The following is a 25,753-nucleotide window of genomic DNA, read 5'->3' on the forward strand; positions in this document are numbered from 1 at the left end:
ACGTATAATGGGGAAGAAAGGGAAGACAACAACTTATTCTACATTCTGCTAGAATTAAAAGAGAGTACTCCTCTCATTACATCCTTTAATAAGAATTCTATTTTAATTTTTCAATATAGTAAATTTTGTCATGTACAGAATAAACATTTTAGTCAACCAACAAGTGGAAAAGTGTTATTTTGCCAAAGTCATATTTGTCTGAAATAAAACCCAAATATTATCATCATAAATTAAAACTTACAGATAAGAAAATTATTTAAAAATTTTGTTTAGAAATTTAATTGTTATAAATTTTATTGTTGAAATATTGCAAGTAAAGTTTCAATTATAGTGCAAGAATAATAGCTTCTTAGAATAGATGTTATACTATGTTCGTCTTCATTATATGGATATTTATGATATTAACTTCAATATCTCATCTGTGACTGCTGGGTAATTTTTTCTTCAACAGTCTTTTTGTATTCAAATTTACTTTTTTTTATTATATTAACATAGGCTTTATGAAAGATGTTGTTCTTTCCTGCTTAGTATATTTTGAGATGACACAGAAAATATTCTGTTTTTAATCTGGCCTCATAATAAATGAAAACTAATAAATCATTTATTTCTTGAGTGATTAATGACAAAAACGGAACTAAATAACCAATAGTAAATTACAATGGGTAAAGATTATTTTGTTTCATGTTAATTTTATTTTATAAATCCAAGTGCAACAAAATACCCAGGAGATTAGAATTGTTATCTATTACATACCTATTTGGGAAAATATGTTATAGGGCACATTATTATTGAAATTTTTAATCACATTGGCTCAAAAAACATAACGCTCTTTCTAAAGTTATCTAGCTAATACATACTTTCAATACAAATGTTTCTCAACTTATGGTGATGTTAATACTAAGCCCATCATAAATTGAAGATATTGTAAGTTGAAAATCCACTTAATAAACTTAATCTACCAAGCATTATAGCTTAGCCACACAGTAAACTGTAGCATACTGGTTTTTTGCCCTCGTGATTGTTTGAGCGACTGGGAGCTGAGGCTTACTGCCAATATCCTAAGAGTGCATTGTGCTACATATCCCAAGCTAGGAAAATACACAAATTCAAAGTTCAAAATAATGTTTCTACTAAATGTGTATCATTTTTGCACCATCACAGTCAGCAAATTGTTAAGTTGAACTGTCACAAGTCAAGTGCTGCCTGTATCAATGCTAACTGGAAGTATATTTTGTTCAGCTAATTAGAAATTCTTAACACTTGTGCTGTGTTCATGAAATTAACAGCTTTCACAATCATTATCTTCATTGTGACATGTTACTGTATTAATACATTATACACATATCTACTTTGAACAAAGTATAATTCCAATATGCAAAGGACAAAAGAAAATCATCATTACAGGTTATACCAAGAGTGCTTACTGATTTTGCAGATGAGCATGTTACTCGTATTACTAAGGTTGCTATGTGCTCTATGATTAAAACCTGTGAGATCCCATTATTTCAAATATAGTAACATTTAGGGTTGATGTTGAAGAAGGAAAGAAGTGAAGTTACACAGCTGATCTGGTAAAGAATACAAAAGCAGAAGCCAAATGTATGCACTGCTAAACTATATTATTTCAATTTACTTCTTATTTCTTTGAATGCTAGCAAAGTTGGAATTCTAATATTTAATAACACTTTTTCTTTTTTCTTTGAATTATATATGTATGCCTTATTTGTTGAATACATACAAGATACACATAGGAATATTTAGAGCCTGGGATAAGCGTCTATCTTTCAATCTGCGGTATAGTTCATAGAGCTAATTGAATCTGGTTTAAGAGGACTGTGATGGAAAAAGTAATTCTGCTAATGGATTAGACATTAGAAAGCTCTGGATCAAAGGATTCTTGCATCATTAAAATGCCAGGAAAAGAGTACTGTGGTTTCTGGAGGCAGGTGTCCAGTTTAATTTCTTAAGGATTTGCATTTTGGGGTTAGTTATTTGAGGCTGAGTTTATCTCTAAATCATTCAAAGAAAAGAACACCTGGCTGGTAAATCCAAAAACTTTGATGAATAGAACTGCCTAAAATTTTATACTCTGGTTTTCTACAAGCCTGGTGTAAGTAAATATCCAACAGATCACCAGCAACTTGTGACAGATAATGGAAATGCCCTGGGGATAGAGTGAGGACTTCTGAACACACACACACACACACACACACACACACACACACATGCGCGCGCGCACGCACACGCAGTCTACACAACTTGCATGATCCTGGCACTGTGCTGCATATGGAAATATAATAAAAATAGTGGACCATACTCCATAGTATAAAATAGGTGTCTTTGCTGCTCTGGTTAGTAATGTGCTTCTTTGGACATTTAAGAATTCCAGTCAGGTTTCTTTAAGCACCAATAGTGAAAGAATTCAAATTTGAGAAACTAAGACCTTTAAGTGGAAATGTAGGGTAGGAGGATAAGAGACTTGGAGACAATTCTTCTTTCATAATTATTGCATCATGGCAGGATAAATTAGAAGCACCTCCCATCACGGCTGGGTTGGGAACCACTAATGTGACTAATTCCCTTGGAAGCAGCACTTCCTCAGGTGCAGAGACAAGCAACCATCCAAGACCACAGAGGCCCACTTGTGATAGTGGCAGCCCAAATGGGGCTGCTGGGTTTGGTAAATAAAAATACAGGATACCTAGTGAAATTTGAGTTCCAGATAAACTATGAATATTTTTAGTATAAGTATGTATTTCCCATGGAAGTATTAAGGTTATTTGTGTATCATTTTTAGAAAATATTGCATGAGACATGCTAACACTAAACTTTAACCATTGTTTATCTGAAATTTACATGTAGCTGTGTATCTCGTATTTTACCTGGCAATTCTAAGTCCAATACCCTTCTCCAACCTTCTCTTCATGAAAGAGAGAGAGAGAAAGAAGAAGAAGGAGGAGGAGGAGGAAAGGTAGGGAGAGGGGGAAGGGAGGAAGGACAGAGGGAAAGAGAAAAAGCTCTTTCATTCAATAAGAGGAACACAATGACTCTACAGATAAGTCCAGGTTTCTATAGTTTTATCAATAGGATTAATCTGTATACTATGAAAAACTAGCTGTTCTTAAAAAGATTGTTGTCATTTGAAATGTTTTAAAATGCATTGACAATTCAAACTATATAAATACATAGCAGGAAATTTTCAATCACCTACTACTCATTGTTCTCCAATCCTATGTCCTCAAAGTAACCAATATCCACTATTGGTGTGTAATCACACATGTCTTTGCTATGTTCATACATTTAGTTACTTATGTGTAATTCACACTTAGTGGCATCGTGTTATTCTGCAAGTTGATGCCTTTACTTTAAAGCTACCTAGTTAAAGGAACTGGAATATTACAGTTCACACTTCTGGCCATGCTGGATTAGCATCCTTGTTCTAATGTTCTCTTCAGTGTCTGTGTCCACACCATGTCCCCTAGAACTCTTCTGTCTCGTGGGGTCATAATCCTCTAATGCCACACGGCTACTACTGACGTCAGAAGCTGTGTGCAGCTGTTGAGCACTCAAATTGTGACTTTTCCAAATGGAGATGTGCAGCAAATGTGCAATATACACCAGATTACGAAAATTAGTTGCAAAATAAAGAATTTAAAATATCTCAATTTTTACATTAATTGCCCATCAAAATGATAACACTTGGGATGTATTGGGTTAGATAGACTGTGTTATTAGAACTAATTTCCTTTTCAATGCAACTACTAGAAATTGTAAATGACATATGTGATTTGCAATCTATTTTTATTGGCAGCTCTGTTCTAAGCCAAAGGCCTCCAAAATGGCAAGAGTTTACCCTGAAGGGTGAATAAGGTAATTTCTCAGGGCTGTAGAGAGAGAAATGTAACTTCTGTTCTTACTTATTTTTATCTCACCCATTTTTAATTTATATTTTTTCTGTTGTCTCACCAGGTACATAAAATATCAATATGGAAGCAAGTGTGTATGATATGTAACAAATGAACCTACGTTTACTTAAGGATCTGTCAAAAACATTTTTTTAGTAGCCTGCTTTTTCCAAAGACAGCAAGAATGAGCTGTGCCATGTGCTAGGTCACACCTTACCTCTCATACCCAAGGGTGACTTTACCCCAATTAATTTTTTCCTTTTATTAATTTATTAGCAGACTATAGTTACACTGGGGGTACATTGTGACATTTACAAAAGTGCTTACAATATATCTTAGCTAGATTCACTCCCTCCATCTTTCTTAAGCCCCCTCCCCCTCTTCTTAGAACAATTTCTACAGGTCTCATTACTCCATTTTCATACATGAATACAAAGTACTTCCACCATATTCACCCTCCTTCATCCTTTCCTTTATGCCCTCCCCTTTCCCACTGGTATCAACTCCCATACAGGGTTTATTTTACCTTCTTGTCCTTCATTTTTTAAAATAAAGACATTTTTGTTTGTTTATGATAGTTACATAGAGTTTCACTGTGATATTTCCTTATATATATGTATTATACTCTGAATAGTTTCATCCCCTTCATTATTCACCTTTCTACCTTAGTCTTCTTATGGTGATTTCAGTAGGTTTGAATGTTCCATATTCATGCTCGTATAGAAAGTACATCAACAATATTCACCTTCCTATGAGTGCCCTCCCCTTAGTATGACCTGTTTTACATTCTTGACCTTCACTGTTTAGGTATCTGTTCATTGTTCAGTGGGATATTTACCTTGGTATTTTACCTGTGAATGTATCATGCTTAAGTCAATTTAACCCTTCCCCACTGTACTTCCTCACCCTTTTCCCCTTATCCCATGTGGTTCAGCAGTTTTCATTGTGTTTTGCTATGTCTTGTTCCTACACAGATTAATGTATTTCATTATTGCTCACCATCTTTCTTTACTTCATTTCTTCCTCCCTCAGTCTCCTCTACCCATCCTACTTTTGGGGATGTTCTGTATGTATTTATATGAATATATGGTATTTATTGTATTTGTATGGGGCCTATATTCCACATATGAGAGAGAACATGTGGCCTTTGGTTTTCCTGAACCTGACTTACTTCACTTTTTTACTGATAAGAATATGCACTAAAAAGGTAAAAGTTGATCAAGGTTATGTTTTGTGGAGCCAACAGAGGGTCTTGTCAACCTTGTCTCTAATTTCTCCTCTTTGTAGTGTTCCTGGGTGTGTGACCCTCCTTTCAGTCCTTTATGTTGACTATTTACTTCACTCTTGAGTCATGTTCAAAGACTTCCCAAGCAGGAGAAAGGATCTATACGAATTGTTTTCCTGTTTTCTGGATCTTAGGGTTTGATGTCTGCAATTGCTTTGGACATGGTTTGTCCCTGCCAATATCATGTTGAAATTTGATTACCAAGTAACACTATTAAGATGCGGTGGGAACATTTAAGTAGTTAGGTCATTAAGAGGGATTGATGCCTTTGTTGAAGGAATGGGTTCTCCCTCTGGTGGGACAGGGTTAATTACATGGGGCTGGTTGTTATAAAGCAAGGTCACCCAGATGTACATGCACTTCCCCCTTCTCCATGTTATGATTCAACATGAGGCCCCTACCATACACCATTGTTATGTTCTAGGACTTCCCAGTCTCTACAACTGTGAGCCAAAATAAGCCTCTATTCTTCCAAAAGTACTGCATGTCAGGTATTCTGTTATAGCAACAGAAAATGCACTAAGAGTTGCCCTAATTGTCCTCTCTGGAAAGGTCGGGCTGCCTTTGGCCTTTGGTGTGTGACTGATTCTTATAGAATCTAGTTCCCATCCTAAGAGACATCATTGTCTGTAACACTCTTCTTTAGTACCTCCTCTTCTTGCTCACTACGGGTCCTCCTTGGGTGGTGGAAAATACAAAGGAGAAATGAAAAATGAGATGAGATGAGATGACAGACGATTCCAGGGGCTCAGACCATGAGATGAGTCTCTCTCACCCCTTTCCCTGCCCCCATCCTCATTCCCCATGAAATCAAAACCTATGCTTCTGCTCATATACCCCTCTCTTCCCCCATACACTCACTCAGGGCCTCATTCCTATGCTAAGAAAACTATTACTGACTGAGGCTTATTCTGCAGAAGGCAACAAAGTACAAAGATAATCGAGTCTGGTGACCACATTCGAGGAATTGTGGGCTGGGTGTTTTAGGTTCAACCTTAGGAAATTGCTGATATTAGACATGAGACCCTATCTAACAGATAACCTTAAAATGGGCTGGGAGGCTTGGCTCAAGTGACAGAGCACTTACCTAGCAAGCACTAGCCAAAAAAAAAAAAAAGTTTGTTAAGAACATCAGTTTTGCCACCACATTTATTATTTACTAGTTTTCCAAATTTTTTTTTAACAGGGTCTCACTATGTTGTTCCGACTGATCTCCAACTTGTGAGCTCAAGTGATCCTCCTGCCTCTAAGATTGGAGGTAATTACAGATGGGTATTACAGGTATGCACCACCACGTCCAGGTTACTTGTGAAAAGAATTAAGTGAGTTGTAACTTACTTACCCATCAAGCCTCATTTCACTCATAGACTCTACTTCATGGGGTTGTGAGGATCAAAGACTGAATCTCTATAAAGAATTTATTATATTGCCCAGCACACAGTAAGTGCTTGATAAATGTTAGGTATTACAATCGTTGTTACAGGAGTTATTATCTCTGGCTACTAAAGAAGTCCATTTATAGTTATTCCTATTTGCAAAGCAATAAAATAGATCCTCACTAAGGAGAGAAAATGCTCTTGCCAGCCCAGCCTGCAAAACCACCACCACATCAACAGAGGAAACAGAATATTTCATGCAAATCATAAAAATTCAACAGCTGTTCTTTTTCTTTAAATTTTTTTTTGGTGGGTCTGGGGTTTGAACTCAGGGCTTTGTGCTTGCAAACTAGGCACTGTACTGCTTAAGCCACACCTCCAGTCCTCAACACAGTTCTTAAGAGAAAGCAGTTAGTAACTTTAGTGTCTGGCTCTTTCATAAAGAGAACAAAATTGCAGTGAATAGGACACGGAGGTGTGGGGTGAGGAAAGGGAGGGAGGCGGCAGGTGGCCTGCTGGCTGTGCTTCATGCTGGGGCAGGGTTTTCGCAGCTAGAGACTTGCCTGTTTGTTCTGAATGAGAGCCAAGGGCTGAGTGCCCTTGTGAGGAGCCCGTGTTGAGTTTCATGTTTGTGCGGGGAGGTTCGAAGGGCAGCACAGCCACAAGGACTGATGGGCAGATAGATAGAAGTGCCTGGATTTATGACCCAGCAGCTGACTAGGGCCACCATTCTGAGGGCGAAGCACAGTAGATTTCACACAGCCCGATGCTATCCAAAGCTAGAAGTCGAAGAAATCATTGGTGTTATTAACAATCTTCTGGCAGGAGGAGTGCCTTTGTGCCCTGGCTGTTCCAAGACAGCTGAGGTTCTCAGATGAGCTTCTGGGAGCGCATTAACTGTTCCTACAGAGGAGCTGTGGACTCAGAGCCTCTTCTGTCATCATCACCAATGCCACCATGGGCAGTCTGATCAGCCATGCTCACCATAGTGGGTCTGGTTTACTAGAGAGAGAGCAAAACCAGTGAAAATCAGGCAAAGAGATAACTGGATTAGATTGGCTAGTGGAGCCAAAGGGTTTGACTTGGAGGTGCCAAAAGGGAGCATAGACCAAAAGTGGAGCCTGAGTATAGAGAGGGGAGGATCAAGTCTCCCTTGAACACTGGATATTTGTGTGGCACAGGGTCTATCTCGTCACCCTCTGGGCCTCAGTTTCACCATCTGAGAAAGGGTGATTGAGCGAGCTCATGGAGTTGTTGTGATGTCATGAGATCGCAAGGCAATGGTGAATGTACCCTCCCTTATTCACCTTACTTCATTTTCCTGTTCTCTGTATGAAGAAAGTTACTTCAGGAAACAGCCAACAGTTCTGCCCTGACAGGCACATGCAGCACCCAGCCTGTGAAAGCAGGCCCCCCTTCTCTTCCCCCTGCCTCCCTCACTCTGTCCTCTCTTCTTGGCTTTTCCCCAGAAGGCCTCAGGGCTCCCAGGCCAGCTGCCAAGCCCGGACGATGCTGCAATTGGCTTTCAAGGACCTCTCCCACCCCTGCCTCCCCTTTGCCTCTCCACTTCCACCTCTGCATGGCAGCCTTGCTCCAGAACCCTTCCTGGAAGGTAAGGCCCCCAACTGCCCAAGCATACCATGCCAGCACTTGCAGCGGGATTCATCTGAAACCACCACCAGCAATCTGTGTTTATTTAGAGCATGCAGAGGAGCAAGGGCTTTGAAGGTTCTACATTCCAGAACACTTCATGATTCTCACCAGGCTGTGTCAGTCAGGCCTTTCATTTACCTGGAAGGAGAGCTAGGCTCCCTTTCCAATGCCTCAAAAAGGGAACCACTGCTCAATCTTAGGCTTTATAAAAGATAAGAACTATTTGAGAAGTGAAATTTGAGTATACTAAATCTTATATATGATAGAATTTTTTACAGTTTAATATTACAACTTTTTATTGATATAGATAGATAGACTGAGAGAAAGAGAAAGAAAGGATGAGAAGAAGAAAGGAAGGAAGGAAGGGAGAATGAGAGAGAGAGAACAGATAGCAAAGGAACAGCTGAGGTTTGGATGACGGGAAGGATTGCCCCTGGAATTGGTCTCTCCCCTCTTTAGCTGTGCCGTGTAGCTCTTGGTACTCAAAAATTGAGAACGTTCTTTAGCAATCTTTTTACAACAGTGGCAAGCAGGGAGCCAGCTTACACCAGTTCAGAAGAGCCCATGGTCTTCATTCCTTTCCAACTCCACACTCTGGACTTGGTGTTGTACTTGAAATCAGGGCTGATGAGACTATTTCCACCCCAGAAATAAGCAGATAATAATAAGAATAAGTAAGGCTATCCCCACTTGGAGAGACAGTTTTTAAACATTTACTAACAAACCACTACTTAAAACTCTCCTAAAATTTCAGAACAAATTTTTTAAGTAACTTTCTGACTGACTCCAGTTTAATCAGTCTTTGCTTGGCCTCCTTTCTAAGAAAACTCCATTTCTGAGTACACAGCCTTTGCTGTCTTCCTTCTGGAAACCCTCATATATCTGACAGCTGCTGCACCCAGCCTTTTCTCCTCTTTTCTACTCTGTTAAGTGATTGCTATTTAGGGGATCCCTAGTGGGACATCCAGGTGGCTGATGTGCAAACCCGAGCAGTTCCTGGAAAGAAACCTCTGCTGTCTGTCGACAGTCAGGTCTCCTAAAGCCCTATGGCTCCCCTGGATAGCAGACATTTCCTGACTGTCCTTCTGTCAGCTGGCTTCCTAACCCTCAATTTATTGCATTGGCAAGCTGACTGCAGACAGTCCTAGTGACAGACAGGATGCCCATAACCTTCAGGTAACAATTAAGAGGCCACAACAAAAGCCCCTTCCCCTACCTGCCCACTCCCCTCCTCTCTTCTTTGGGCCTAATGGGTCAAGCAATGCCCAGTGGCTAGCCTCTCTGCACACAGTGTTCCTTTCTACAGTTTGGCATACAACAAACTCCATTTTCACCCGAAGAAGAGGGAGTGAGGTGAAACACTAGAGGAATCTTTCAAAGACCTTCCACCTGACCCTGTCTGAACAAATAATTTATCTCCAGAAAAAGCAGCTCATCGATAGGTCCAGGCTGTGCCTGTGGATTTATGAGGTGACATCAGTTTGAAGACAGGGATGCAGGGCCTGAGCTGCATGTGACACACTCCTCGATTGTTTTAACGGGCCTGCTGCTGAAGGACTCCAAATCTCTCCCGGAGCTAAGCTTTATTAAAGTGGCAAAGATGGAGAGGAGTGCTTTTCCAGATAAATCAGCTTACTGACTCTGGCTCTCTCCCCGCCTACTAGAAAGCACTCCCTGAGGGAAGGAAATGAAGAACTGCAAAGTACTTGCAGGTACATGCTTAATGCCTTAAACTCTTGCATTGTGTTAACAGCTATTTATGGATTGGGCTTTAAAGAAATAGATGGATTCTCAATCTGACCAATTTAAATAATCCCTGAGAGAGAAGTAAGGGGAAGATTTATGTCCTTGATAACTAAAAGGCACACCAGAGTTTAGCCTGGAGGCTGGGTCTCTGCACTCAGAGTATCACAGAGCAGTTCCTTGAGAGGTTTCAAATAAAACTGGGTTTAAAGAATGAATTGGAGGAGCCATGAAAGAAGGGAGGGGTGATATGTGAGCAAGAGAGGAAGGCTGCAAAACTTCTGTCCTAGAGACAAGAGTAGTAGAAGAAAATATATTTCCTTTGTATATTTCTTATATGTATATTGTGTCTCTATGTGCATGTACATACATGCAAACTTACATCCAGATGATGTACACGTGTGCACACACATGCCTCTGTATTTATAGACTGTGTATTTGTTGATTTCCAAGACTAAAGAAATGTAGAGGCAGAGACTCGCTTCTATTTAGGATTTCAGAAACATGGTTACTTATTTATTTTGTGGTACTAGGATTTGAACTCAGAGCTTTATGCTTGGGAGGCAGATGCCCTACCACTTGAGTCATGCCTACAACCCATTTTGCTCTGGATTTTTGAGATAGAGTCTTGCTCCTTGCCAGCCTAGACCACTTTCCTCCTATTTTAAGCTTCCACTCACTGTCACTGGGATTACTACACTCAAATTTTTTCTGTTGTGATGGGGGTCTCACTGAGTTTTTTTGCACAGGTGGACCTGGAACTACAGTCCTCCTGATCTCAGGCTCCCACATAGTTTGAAATGATAGACACACCATGCAACACCATGCCCAGCTATTGGTTGAGATGGGGTCTCATGAACTTTTTGCCTCAAACTGGCCTCGAACTGAAGTCCTTCTGATCTCAATCTTCCAAGTAGCTTAGATTACAGGCATGACCCACCAGTGCTGGGCTCAGAAACATGTTTTAGGTATTGAGATGAAAGACTTCAAAGGCCATTTATGAGAATAAAACAAAAAGTATTATTGCAGCTTTCCATGATTTTTTGAGAGGTAGTGATAGCATAAGAATAATTTTAGGGAAAGTGAAGGAATACAGTTGTTTCAAAAGATCTTTTTTCCTTGAGAAGTGAGAAAAATAAAGGCCCATCAGGTGTGTGTGTGTGTGTGTGTGTGTGTGTGTGTGTGTGTGTGTGTGTGTTGGGCAAACCTGAGATGGAGGTAAATCAGGGAATGGGAAACACCAAGAATATGCTCTGACACATTACGTCTTGATCCCAATTTATCTCCTAGATCAGATCACAAAGTATATTGTGAAGAAGGGTACATAGGACGGGAACAGCAAAATGTCATGTCATCCCCCGTAAGAGCAAGTGTATTGGGAGTGAGAATGTACTAGAACCAGGAAACTGCTTCTCTCTGATAAAATGCAATTATTAGGAACTATTTATTTATTTATTTAAAGATAAAATCATGAGCCAAATAATCACATTACCAAACACACAAGACTCTTCTACAGGATTTGGGAATGCCTTGGTTGCATTTTTCAGAATCATGTTTTCCGAAACTAAATGCTAATGCCTGATTGACTTGTTCTTTTTGAGGAGGCCATGTTTGATAACACCAAACCGTTAAAAAAGGAATCAACATCATAGGAACAGAAAATACTCTCCTTCCCCACACCTGTTCTTTGGAAGGACTCTCTAAAAATGTATAGGGAAAGGATGTCATTTTTTAAAAAACACATAACATTTGCTTGAATTTGCTCAATTATTTGTTTTTGCTTTCCATGCATGCAAAATATTATGACCTACTCTTTATTTTCTCATCTGTATTTATAATATTTATAATTTTTAGAAGATATTAATTTATTCTATTTTAATTGATAAATAAAGGTTGTGAAACCAGAGTTTTAGACACTAGGCTCAAATTTCTGGGGTTCCATGTGTCAGGTCTAGCCACTCACCCCAACACACCAAATAAAGAGACTAGTAGTATTGACGAGTAGGGAAGGAGGATTTATTACATGTCTCATGCACATCATGGGAAGAAGCAAGAAAGCACTTCAGCCCATATTCAGCCATCATCTAAGCACAGACCTGAGCTTAGGCTTAAATGGAAAAAGAATTTGGGCAAAAGGTTTGCACAATTATTAAACACTCCTTTTCAAAGTATGACCTGGTTGATCATTATTTTGGTCCAGCTTTTGGAAGGGCCTCAAGAAAAATCCTTATGTTGTCAACACTTGGTGAGAATGATCTGGTCAAGATAAGCAACTCATTGTTGCCTTTGGGTGGTCTGTCCTGTGGAGGCTTTGTTGTTCCTTTTCTTGAGGACAGTTTCTTCCCAATTTTGTTCCTTATTGTAAAGATGCTATTGATCACACCTGTCCTTCCTGGATTTCAAGGTGATTGCAAAGAAGAGTGCAAAGAGAAGAGCTCAGAGCAAAGATAGATACAAAATGGAGGTAGGAATACCAAGCTTTTCTCCCATTTTTAGTCAACTCTTGGGTCCAAATAAGAAGTCAGTGCTTTTGAGCAAAAGTAGTTAAATACCTGTTACAATTGTCTATATCTATGGTATGCAACATGTTGTTTTAATGTGTGTGTACACTGTGAAATGGCTAAGTCAAGCTAATTAACATATATATCTTCTCTTGTGTGTGATGAGAACATTTAAAATTTAATGTTTTAGCAAATTTCAAGAATACAGTACACTGTTAGTGACTACAGTCACCATGTTGTATTGTGGAGCTCTTGAGCTTCTCCCTCCTGTCCAGCTGGGGTTTTGTTTCATTTGACCAATATTTCCTCACACCCATTCCATTTCCAACTTCTGGAAATCCCCATCCTGCTCTCTGCTTCTATTCATCTTACAATTCCTCTTATAAATGTAGTACCCCAGTTTATGTCCCAGTTAACCTAATGTCCTCCATGTTTATTCATGTTGTCACAATAACAAGATTCCTCTTTTTTTGAGGCTGAGTAGTTTTCTATGGCACATATATACCACATTTTCTTAATCCATTCATCTGTTGGTGGACACACCGACTGATTATCTATCTTGACTATGGTGAATTCTGTGATAAACATGGGTATGCAAATATCTCTTTATTATACTGGTATCATTTCCTTTAGAGGTATACTCATACGTGGAACTGCCAAATTATATGGCAATTCTATTCTTCATTTTTTGAGGAGCCTTTAGGCTGCTTTCCATAATGGCTGTACTAACTTATATTCCCACAATATTGTAAATATTTACAATATTGTAAATATTCCTTTACAATGAATGTTCATCTTCTCTCTTTACAGAAGGTCAATTATTTATAGCATTATCACAATGGTGGCCAAACTCTCATTTGCTAACCATTTAGCACAATACCTGCCATTTTGTGAGTGGAGCAAGCTCAGAGGTCTGGCCCCACAATGTCATCTGTTATTGTTAGACCACCGTTCTGCAGCTTGTCCTTCCAAAGGGACAGAAAGTCTCCCTCCCTTCCACCCGAGCTCTACTCAGCTCATGATCTGTGTCCTTAAGCACTTCAGTAAAGAGGCTTGGAAGAAGGCTCAGATAATGTCTATTCTTTCCTAGACACCCTCCTTCCACCCTCAGCTCCAAATCCATTTATCTCCCTGTAAAGTGCTTATTGACAGAGAACTCCAGTGCACAGAGTGGTGCCAACTGATGACACTCCTCTCCAAACAGAGCTGCCTTGCCTCCCCTTCCTCTCCCCAGCCAGAATCTACAACAGCCATATTTCTGCCTCCACTTCCAGGATTAGCTCTGGGATTCTCCCCTCCTCACACCACCAATTGCTTTCTTGGTTCTTTGATTTTTCAGAGAGAAAACATCTGCAGTAGAGGCATGAAATATCATCGCTCCCACTCAGAAGAGATTCGCTTGCTCATTCAGCCAAAAAGCAATTTTATCAGGAAAGCCTCTACCCCATCACCACTTGCAAACACTCTCTTACTATGCACTCTGTGTTTTTAAGTCTCTAATTCTGATTCTCCCTTTGTTAGGCTTAGAAGAGTGTGTATTTACAGGTATGCAACAAAGAAAGTCCATTAAGAATTAGACTGAAGAGAGAGTCAGAGTACATGCTTTTCAGCCTACTGTTTTATTTAGGCTATGATTTCATTTTTCTTGGCTCTCTTCTTCCAAACCTAGGCCCTACCTAAGTGATCTGGTCTGGTTAAAGTTAATCATACTGACTAGACAGGTATTGTCTCTCTATGATAGCAATGGCAGGCCCACATGACTTCCAGCCCCCCAGACCTCTGAATCTTCCCTCCAAGCAGAATTTTCATTCATTCTAGTTTCTAATAAGAAGGAACTGAGTGAGAATCACAGTTATATAGAACAATCACTACCTCAATGGAGCTTATGGTCCAGAAAAGCAGCCAAATGTTTCAGCATCTCACATTTATAAGAGACTTGGATTTAAATTCAGTTCCTATCGTTTACTGGGATATCTTGAATAATTTCTCTGTGTCCGTTTTCTCATCTATAAAATTGTCTCCCCCTCAAGGGTTTTTTTTGTGAAGATGCAAGGATTTGATATATGAAAAGCACTCAGGACAATACTTGACATTGTTTTAGTTATTATTGTCATAAGAGAGCTATGAAAAGATACAAGATATAGCAAAATACTGTGAACTGCAAGGGAGGATGAGGCCCAATTTGAAAGAAGACAATATAAGGAGTAAATATATTCCAGGTAAAAGGATAAGCAACAGGCAATGGAAACCTGAACTATACCACCCTACCCTACCCTACCCACACTATACTACCTTACCTTATACCACGCCACATACACCATGCTCACCACGCCACACCACACTGTTGTTAAGCAAAGTTTATAGGGATGGGCCCATAAACTTGTTTTCAACTAGTCTTCATTCAGCTCCCCAGCAGAGCAGGGAGTCGTCACTCAATGATTAGGTTGCACATAATCAACCTGAGCTCTGAAATGGGCAGGTTTTCCAAGAAAACATGATGTTCACAGCAAAACTTCAAAGAGACCCAGTGTACCTGACCCAGCATGATAAGGAAGTTCTCTTTGTTTATATCCTATAAGGACTGTCACTTCAGTCTGGTGACAGTTTTCTTTGCTGTGTAGAAGCTTTTTAGTTTCATGTAGTCTCATTTGTCAATCCTTTCTCCTAATTGCTGAGCTATTAGAGTTCTATTTAGGAAGTTATTGCCTATGCCTACATTTTCCAGTGTTTTCCCTATTCTTTCCTGCAGTAGTTTCAAAGGTTAAGGCCTTACATTAAGGTCTTTATCTACTTTGAATTGATATTAGTAAAGGGTGAAAGACAGGGATCTAGTTTAGTCTTCTGCATGCAGAGATCCAGTTTTCCCAATACCAGTTGTTGAAGAAGATGTCTTTTTCCATCGTATATTGTGGGCACCTTTGTCAAAAATCAGATGGCTGCAGCTAAATGGGTTTATGTCTGGGTCCTCTATTCCATTCCACTGGTCTTTTTGTCTGTTTTTTGTGCTAGTACTTGGTGTTTTTATTGTTAGTGCTCTGTAGTATAGTTTGAAGTCAGGTATTGTAACACCTTCAGTATTGGTGTTTTTGCTAAGTATTTCCTTGGTTATTCGTGGTCTTTTGTGCTTCCATATGAACTTTAGGGTTGATTTTTTCAATCTCTGTGAGAAATGTATCTGGAATTTTGATGAAGATTAAATTGAACATATAGATTGATTTTTGTAGTATAACCATTTTCACGATAATATAATATTGAATAATATTGAAATAATCACATCTGTGTAGGAAAAAAGATAAAACAAAATGCACTGAAGGCTGTTGGAAAATATGGGGTTGGGGAAAAAGGGTAAGGAAGAATCTTAGAGAGGGTTAGAATCATTAAAGTACAATATATTTGCAAGTAAAATACCAAGGTAAAAATCTCACTGAAAAATGAACAGACACTTAAACAATGAAGGGTAGGAATGTAAAACAAGTAATGTTAAAGGTAGGGTTCAAGTAGGAAGGGGAGGGTAATTGAAGAGGGCAAAGGAGGGTGAATATGGTTGATGTATTTTCTATATATATATGAATATGGAACATTAAAACCTATCAAAGTCATTTTAATAGGGGATGGGGGAAGAGAGAATAATGGAGGAGTTGAATCAAACTGGGTTACATAGTACACATATCTGGAAATGTCATTATAAAAACCTCTGTACAACTATTTTATGCTAATAAAAACATTTTTAAAACCCTATAAGGAGAATACTTTTGAAATGATTGATCCACGTTTTATCCCATTTCTCTTTCTCTAGCTATTTTTTTGCCAATAAAGTCAATTTTTCATTGGAACATACTCTATTTTACAGAATTAAATGTTGTCTGATTATAGCATCACAAATAAAGCCAATTCAATCTTTAAATTATTGTAATTTTGTGTTTTGACCCTCTACTATACTATATGGTTCTGTACTAGTGTGAAGACAAAAGGGCCTACCACCATTAAGAGACATTAGTAACATAGAATCAACAAGGTTTTGACTTATGTTAGATGGAGTGTGCATTTGACAAGGAAATCACAGACAGTTCCAAATGTTGATTCTTGCCAAGTTGAGGATCAATATAATTGAAAATTGATAGTGATATCTAACCATCAGTGGGAAAATATATTCAAGAGAAAAGAGGAATTCTGGAGGTACTGAAATTGAGTTATCAGCAAAAAAACACATAGTTGAGAGTTTGAATAATGTTATGTCCAGAAAAAAGATATGTATAGAATCTTGGACTATGTGTATATTTAGAGTTCCAGAATAGAAAGAATAGCTATTTGGTCAATGTATCATCTAGTCAATCAATTGAAGTATTTCAGGCTTGTCAATAACATGAGCATCATTGTGAATTAGTATTCAAGCAATCATTTATTAAGCTCTTCTTTGATAAAAGTTATTGCTCTAATTCACTTGGAATCTGACAACACTAGGGGGACAGATTAAGCTTTCTCTAAGGTAGGATTGAATGCTGAAGTGGAACTGCAAAGTCTAGTCTTGTCCAAGTTTACATTACTCAGACTGTCCCTTTTCTCCATCATACTCTGTAAATGATCTTGATATCAGGGTCTAGACTTCCTGATCATTCCATGTCCATGACCTCATCTGGAAGACTTTAGTAAGAGCAGCTCTTCTCTTATTTCACCATGTTCACCCTAACTGTGGCTCTGAATTCTTGCCATTCTTCCTACCTGCTTTCCATCTTTCCCTCTCCATTGATCAATTCAGAGAATTCATTGCTTCTTCTCTAGTGTTACTCCATTAACACTGTTTTATAATATTTATACTCTTTAATGTTATTCAAGCCCACCTCATATCATGCTACTTCCTATTTTGCCCTTGCTCAAAAATCCTCAGTAATTCCTTATGGCCCAGCCCATTATATATGAATTCCTTGTCTTGGCATTCAAAATCTTCCCCTGTATTGTTTATCTTCAGCCATGTGTGATTTATATTCCATCCCTTGATCATTCTTCACTCCATAACATGTATTCACTTCTATACCGTTGCTAAATCCCAAACTGAAATCTGGGCTACACTTTACGGAACAGCTGAATTTTACACCAACATCTTAAAATACACTTCTACAGCCTCAATTGTTATAAACTTTACTAGGGACCAGTATAGCTCTGTATAATCCAAAAAACCTGGATTATAAAAATCAACTTTCATGGTTCAAATCCCAGCTCCATAATTAGCTTACTTTGAGATCATATGCAAATCACTTTTTACTCCACATCTGTTTCATAAGTCCTCTAGAAGCTAGTATCTACTCTCATAAGACTTAAAATCCAACGGAAAAATTAAACCAAAATCCAGATAACTCTACAACAGCGTCCAGCATAGTATCTGTTACAGAGAATTTACTCAGTCTGTACTCAGAAAACGAAGAATAAAGGGAGATCAAAAGGTTACTTGGTGAATATAAAAATAGAGCAAGGGCTATTGATTGGTCATTAAGTATATTTCACAAACCTCTGTGGTCCAACTCACCCTTCCTCATGGGGATGATTCTACCTCTTACACCTGCAGCCACTCAAGATCCACTCCCCTTGACGTCAGCACACCTCCCTCCTCCAGCTGCATTCCAAGAGGCATTTGCTATTACCTCATCACTATTTTCTCCTGTCAATTGCTTGTGTAACCTTTTATATTTTCCAAGTATGGAAAATATGTTATAAGGATTACATTTTGGGCACACTGTTTCCTGAAGACCTAGAGGTTCTCACCATAATCTCATTAACACCTTCTTCAGATGTTAGTGTGGGGTGGGAGACTTCTGAGAGTTGTAGGTGGCTAATCCAGTCATACGGTATGGTTTCTTGTAACAGCCAGTCAGGGAAATCTTCCTTTCCAAACTCCTGTCCTGACCTTCTTGAACTTTGCCTCCTAGATTTTGAGATCTGCCTTACAAGGAAGATAAATTCTAGAATCAGTGAACTGTGAACAAGGGCCCTAGGATTATCAATGGGTGTGGGGATATTGAATAAGATGGCTGTTTGATACTTGTGATTACACTCTTGAGAATGCCTGGTGCCTTCACTGCTAATAGCAGCTACCTACCAGAGTTATTCTTCCTTGATAGAGCCTCTCAAAGAGTGATCTGTGGACCATTTATATCAGAAGAGCTTCTGATTCTGTTATAATATAGATTCCTGTACACATGTATGGACTTATGACAATGAAATCCCCTTGTATTATTAATGTTTGCCAATTCAAAACTTAAATTAAATTTAAAAAAAGGAAAGAAAATACAGATTTCTGGCCCAACTCAGGCACACTGAATCAGAACCTCCTTTGAAGGTGAATCAATTTGCATTTTTAATAAATTCTCTGCATGATAAGATGACCAATTTATTAAGTTTTAGTATGGGAAGTCCCACATTCAGGAAGCCCTTTAGTCCCAGACATTTGGTCACCTTGTGGATGCACCTATGCATGCTAAATTTTTAGAGCTTTCTTGCAGACTCCAACATACTCTACATTTGACACAGATGCTGCTACTTTTTCTTGGTAAAAGTCTCTGGGCCTTTGAGATAACTTTATCCAGTGTGACACTGTATGGAAACCTCCCACATAGATCTTGGCAAGAAACTTCCAGGGGGACTTAAGTACTTGGAGGACCCAGAGTTGTTGGTTTTGTTGCTTTACCTTTCCTTTCTTTTGAAACTCATATGTAAGAGGTTGAACTTGATCCTGAATTCATAGTCCACAATTTTATTGGGTGTCTATAAGATCCCACTCAGGATTTATGTAGTTAGTTGTTCTCATTTCCTCCCTACCTCATGCCCAGCATGAAAACATTGCAGTGCAATTTTATATACTCTTTAATTGATTTGTATTGTCTTAAAGAAAACAGCATTGTTTCTTGGATAATTTAAACAATATATCTGCTGCAGACTTCATTTAACTCTGACCCTTTTCTGTTAAGGATTGTATTTAATGCTATCTAGTCCTTTATTGTATTGCTTCTGGTGGATGGCAGCCTTTTAGTATTTATGCCCTTGTCCAATCACCTGACCTCGATCTTGGACTAGCCCTAGTGACTTGCTCCTAATGAATGGAATGTGGCAACAGTGTTGGGATGTCACTTTTGAAATTAGGTCAGATAAACCTCTGTCTTCCTCTGTTGCCCTCTCATTTGCTTACGCTGGTGGAAACCAGCTGAAAATTTGCGAGAGATCCTATAGAGAACCTAACAGCAACTGCAGGGAGAAACTGAACCATCAACCCAGTGAGCTTGGAAGCCACTCTTCCCCTAGGCCAGTCGAGAGTTGAGATGTCCATAGCTCCTGCCAACACTTCATTGCAACAGTGTGAAAGACCTGAACCAAAGGACCCATCTAAGACATGCTGGTTCCTGGTCCATAAAGGCTGATATAATGACTGTTTCTTGATTTAAGATGCTGAATGTGATGTAGTTTGTTGCATAGCAACAGATGACTGACACACTTCTAATCATTGCTTAGCACCCAGAGCATGCCTCTGTCACAGTTTACTTTTTGGCTCCCTACAGAAGGATAGCGGATTGACTTCTAACTCCTATGACTACTGCTAACACCATGCTGTGAACATATTGTGCAAGGCCCCCTTCTGTGCCTTTGTGAACGGTTCTCTGGGATATACATGCACAGTGGAACTGCTAGGGAAACCAAAAACTAGGGAAGCACTTGGAATTGAAGAAACTAAGAGTATTATTGTGTTTATAAGAAAATACTTTCCCCTTAACCATTTTTCTCTAAGAGTTGGTAGTACTTGAGGGGAAGTAGAGAACCTGGCTAATGGGTGTTTTAGATATGGGAAGGAGTGGTCTGTGGAACAACTTGGAGCACTGTTGTCTTGAAAAGACACTGATATATTTCACTCTTGTTAGCCAAGCACTGATTCACTCTGGGCTTCAGACATGAGGGGTGAGGAGGAGGAGGGAAGCCTGTACAAAGCTGACTGGACACATTTATAACCATTAAAGCAATGTTTCTCTGTGTGGGTTTAGTAAATGGCCTCAAGTTCCTAGAAATGTGTGCAGAGACCCTGTGGCCATTAGAAGATCTGTCATTTTATTTTTTACGGTAGGCTGAAATATGTTTGGAAGTCACTGGACTGTGGCTGTCCTACATCAAAGGGCATTTCATAACAAAACACCATTGTGGCCCATTTATAGTAATAGCATGCTGTGTTCTGGCTGCAGTGAGCAAATAAAATCTGTTCTTGTAATATAAACAGCATCACCCATCCTCTGGAGACTGAAGGACTAAGAAAGATTTATTTACATAGGATTCAAAAACATAAAGACATGTACAAAAACATATTAAACATGCACGTAAGTACATAGGTAGGTAGGTAGACAAATAGATAGACAGCACAAGAGAGATTGTGATAAGTAAAATCTAAGTCTGAACTCTAACAGATAATGTTGGAGGAAAGAATGTCAGAGCCAAAAGGAACATTAAAAATCTTTGAGTTCAGGCATTTCATTTTTCCCCAGTTATTTTCACTGTGGTAAAATAAATATAACATAACATTTCATATGTTAAACATTTTAAGTGTACAGCTCAGTGGTATTACACACATTCATGTAACCATCACCACCATCCATCTCTGCTCTTTTCATCTTGTAAAACTGAAACTCTATACTCATAAAAAAGTAACTCCCCACCAATCCCAGCCCCTGTAAACCACCATTTAATTTTCTGTGTATGATTTGACTACCCCAAGTGTGCTATGTAAGTGCAATCTATTTGTCTTCTTGTGATTGGCTTATTTAATTTAGCATGATGTCCTCAAGGTTGGTGAAAATTTCCTTCTTTATACATCTGAATAATGTCCCACTGTATGAATATACCTCGTTTTACTTATCTATTCATCTATCAATATGGTCCCGTGTTGCTATTGTGAATTATGCTGTTACATACATGCCATGAAAACAGCTCTTCAAGGTCCTGGTTTTATTCTTTAATAGCACATATCCAGTATGGGGTTGCTGTATCATATACTAATCTTATTTTTAATTTTTTGAAGAACCATCATACTGTTTGTCACAGTGTCTCTACCATTTTGGATTCTCATCAACAGTGTACAAGAGTTTTAATTTCTCCATGTTCTGACCAACACTTTTTTTCTTTCTTGATAGTTACCACCCTGAGTATAAGGTGTGTTTCATGGTAGTTCTGACCTGCATTTCCCTAGTGATGTGTGATGCTGGGAATCCTTTTAAGTGCTTATTGGCAATTCACATGTCTTCTTGGAGAAACTTCTATTCCAAGACAACTGCCTATTTTAAATTGATATGTTTAGTTTTCTGTTGTTGAGTTTCAGGCTTTCTCTATATATAATGAATATTAATCCCTTATTGGATATATAATTTGCAAATATTTTCTCCTATTTTTTAGGTTGACATTTTTGTTCTGTTGATATTATCTTTTGATACACAAAATATTACATTTTGATGAAGTTCAATTGATCTTTTTGTTTTGCTGCCTGAACTTTTAACCAAGAAGTCATTGCCAAATCTAATGTTATGAAGTTCTGAGTTTTCTTCTAAGTGTTTCATATTTTTAGGTCCTATATGGTTTTTGATTCATTCTAAACTAATTTTTGTATATGACGGTAGGCGAGGTCCCAACTTCATTCTTTCACATGTAGATAACCATTTTTCCCATCTTGCTTCCCAGTTTATTTAAAAGGCAGAAATTTAATTTGTCAATGAGAAACTGAGACCCAGAAGCAGAAATGATGTGAGCAAGGCAGAAATTTAATTTGTCAATGAGAAACTGAGATCCAGAAGCAGAAATGATGTGAGCAAGGCTAGAGCAGGACGTACAATAGAACTCGAGCCTCTGACTCTTGGTCACTGCTGTCCCCATACACTTAAAATTAACATAGATTCAAATTGTGTGAAAATGCAAATGAGTTATTTTCTTATTTCTCTTGGGTTCACTAGTAGTGTAATTTTAAACAAATAGATACTACTAAGGCTGTAGAATACATAATGATTTTAAAAGAAGTCTGTAAGTTCAGTGGTATTTTTCCATCAAGAGGTAGAGCTTAATTCTCCTTCCATTAAGTGTGAATTGGACTTAATATCTAGACTCCTAAAAACTAAAATATGGCAGAAATGTATATCCATGTCTGACTCTTCACCTCCATATTGTGAGGAGCCAGCCTCCTGTCCCTGGCCATCTGAATGTGCCATCTTGGAATGAGATCTCCAAGTCCTAGACTAGCCTTCAGATGACCTCTGGCCCAGCTAGTATTTTGACTGCAACTTCATGTGAGACTCTGAGCCAGAATCATACACCTAAGTTGCTCTCAATTTCCTGATTGAGATAAAAAAATTTCATTGTTTTAAGCCACTAAGTTTTAGAGTAACTTGTAATGATGAATAGCTAGAACAGAGACTTAACCACCCTCCTTTATATCACCACTATGAAAGCAGCTGCCTATTTTATTAAAAGGGTAGCCTGTTAAAGAATACTCTTTTTACCAAGGCTTGGCATTTATATTCAACAGCAGTAAGAATAGACAAGGAAGAGTTTCCTCTGGCTCCTGTGTCTGGTCTGCAGCCTGACCTGGGCTACTCTGCCAGCCCACCTTCTGAGACTGGCCTGGAAGAAAATGTGTTGCTCCTCATACCTGACTCTGTAGCCTTAGGGAAACATTCCAGATCAGGACCACATTAAAACAGGGACAAGACCTGGGTTCTAGTACTGTCTCTGGCCAGATCAGAATGTGTCATATTGGTTAACCCTTTCCCCTTTGGAGGTCTCCGTTTATCTATGAAGTCCTTTCATCTAAGGACTCATTAGTGACATTAAATAGGAAAAACTGTCATGCGCATATAGTTCAGACAGAAGCTCACCTGTGAGTCAGATGAGTTGGATGTCTAGAGATGGGTTTGTCTTGGCTTTGACACACACTGGCTGTGAAATCTTGGATAAGTCAACTCACTCCTATTGCCTTCAGCTCCTGCTTCTTAAGAAAAAAAAAAGTAATAGCAATAGTCAACATTTATCAATTATAGTTACAACACCAAGTCAAGTTGCATACGTTGCCTTTAATACAACTCTGTGACATAGGAACTATTACTATTCATTTTTACAGATGATGAGGTGATGGTAGGGCTAGGGAATGGTGTGTTCAGGATTCAAACTCAAACACTTAACTACCACTGTTGTAGTAATTCTGAGCTGGTTTCAGCTTGTATTGGAATTATCTAGATACCCAGAATCAGAAGAAAGGTAGCATTTGTATAGAATGGGATAGTATCACTCAGCAAGGTATTTAGCTACCCAAGGAACACAGAAGCGGTTATTGAAGTCAGTCTAGGACCCATGCATTTGCTTCTAGAATATGAAGTCACTGGTTCGAAGAAAGGGAAGATTCTGTCTATCTTTGATGCCAGACACTGTAATTTGTGGGGCCTGCAAAAGAACAATGCAAAAATAAAAGGCTTGGGATATTAGTATGCAGGCCATCTACATAACTGGTGCCAGCATTTTCTGTGGTAATTAACAAGGATTCCCCTCCCCTCCATGGTCATCAACAACTTTGGTCTTAGACAATGGAAGAAATTGAATTCCTCAGGCAGACATCAGTGGCAGCATCAACAGTGACAGGAGTCATTGTCCTAAACAAACCAACATGGGAGAGGACAACAGGATCAGGTGTCACATGTGTTTACAGAGCACAGACATGTTAGTCAGCTTTCCAGCACTGTGACCGAATACCAAAGATAAACAACTTATAAAGAAGAGAAGCTTATGCCATCTCACAGTTTTAGAGGTTTCAGATCATGGTTTGGGGCTATAGAGATGCAGAACATCATGGCTGAGAAAAGACTGCTATGGCAGCCAGAGGTGAAAAAGAGAGAGAAAAGAGACCAGTTTCTCCTTTAAAATGTTCCCAATGACTTAACTTTCTTCCACTAGGCCCCACCTCCTAATGTTTCCACCACTTTCCAACAGAGCACAGATTGGATGTCAGCCTTCTTCAACACATGGCCTTTGGAGGACATTTAAAACTCAAACCATAATAATATTTGAGATACCCTTCGGGCCACTGATGAGACACTAATAGAGACAGAAACCCAGGACCTCATGGAAGAAATTTGAGAGAGAGAGTTTAAATTTCTACAGAACAGAAGTATATTTTCCTAGAGAAGTTCTGTGTTTGCTTTAGGGCTTCTAATATTGTCGTTTGGCTTGAGTGGCCTGGAAAATATACTTTACTGGTGAAATAGAAGGTCACTACTCCACAGTGCTTTCACTTTGCCTCATGGATCCCAAGAATCTTGAACTCAATGGACAGAAGCCCACAGGCTGGTAAATGCAGATCCACTGCGGAAGTGATAGGATTTCCAATGCTAATTTGTCAACCTCTGGTCTAACTGGCTTAAAACTATAGAAGTCTCTAACTCAGTGGCCCCAGTACTACTTAGTAAGGAAAGTACCTGGTTTCTCTAACTGTCCTCACAGCTTTCCAGGGAAAGATGACTGGACTGAGGTAAAAGTACTTTGTTTCCTGGTGATCAATGGAAAGTGAAACCCTTCTGTGGGAATGGGGGGCTCGCAACTGTCTTATTGAGGTGAGTTCTGCAGGGGCAAAGGAGGGGGAGATGCAGTAAGGACTGCATTCCTCCTACTGGGAAGAAGGGGCTGGCTTCCTTCCCTTCCTTCTGAGAACTGTGGGAAAGGGCTGGATGAACCATTGAACCACACGTGTTGCCTGGAAATGGAGAGCTTTTCCACCCCAGAGGAAGGAGCAGAGAGGAGAGGAGAGAAAGAGCTGCAAGGCATGTCCCTCCCCTTCCCTCTCAAGCAGAAAGAACAACTGACTTCAATTAGGAAGGGAAGGGGATTCAAAGTGGCAAAAAGTGCTTGTGGAGGCCTTGAAGAGGAGGGTGAAGCGAAAGGCAGATGCAAGCAGCATGGAGGCTGGTGGACAACCAGCTCATCCTGTGGACCCACTGCATCCTAAGATTCCATCACCATGTTTTTGTCTTTACTGCTACCTGTTCTCCTGAGCTAATGCCTTTGACTGCTTCCTGCCCAAGGCAGTAGTCAGAACAGCTTGAACCAGGGCAGGACAGCCCACAGCTTTCTCCTGGAGATCAGTGGGTCACTTGACAACAGCAAGACCACCCACTGAAGCAGTAGTACACAGATCATGACCTCTAGCATTTAGGCATCTGATCAATTTAATTTTGCCTGCGGAGAGCTTCCTCTTTATCTCAAATCTACCAAGTTGCTATCCTCCCCTTCTTT

At 39.2% G+C, this 25,753-nt stretch overlaps 1 long non-coding RNA gene across 1 annotated transcript in view; it reads left to right on the forward strand.

Moving 5' to 3' along the window:
• Positions 1-8,098: 8,098 nt before the first annotated feature.
• Positions 8,099-25,753, forward strand: part of LOC141422395 (uncharacterized) — a 153,787-nt gene continuing 136,132 nt past the window's right edge. The window contains exon 1 of the long non-coding RNA XR_012446936.1: positions 8,099-8,178. This is a non-coding gene — a long non-coding RNA (uncharacterized lncRNA). The remainder of the gene's footprint in view (positions 8,179-25,753) is intronic.

This window comes from Castor canadensis, chromosome 4 (genome assembly GCF_047511655.1).
Source record: "Castor canadensis chromosome 4, mCasCan1.hap1v2, whole genome shotgun sequence".
Taxonomy (NCBI): domain Eukaryota; kingdom Metazoa; phylum Chordata; class Mammalia; order Rodentia; family Castoridae; genus Castor; species Castor canadensis.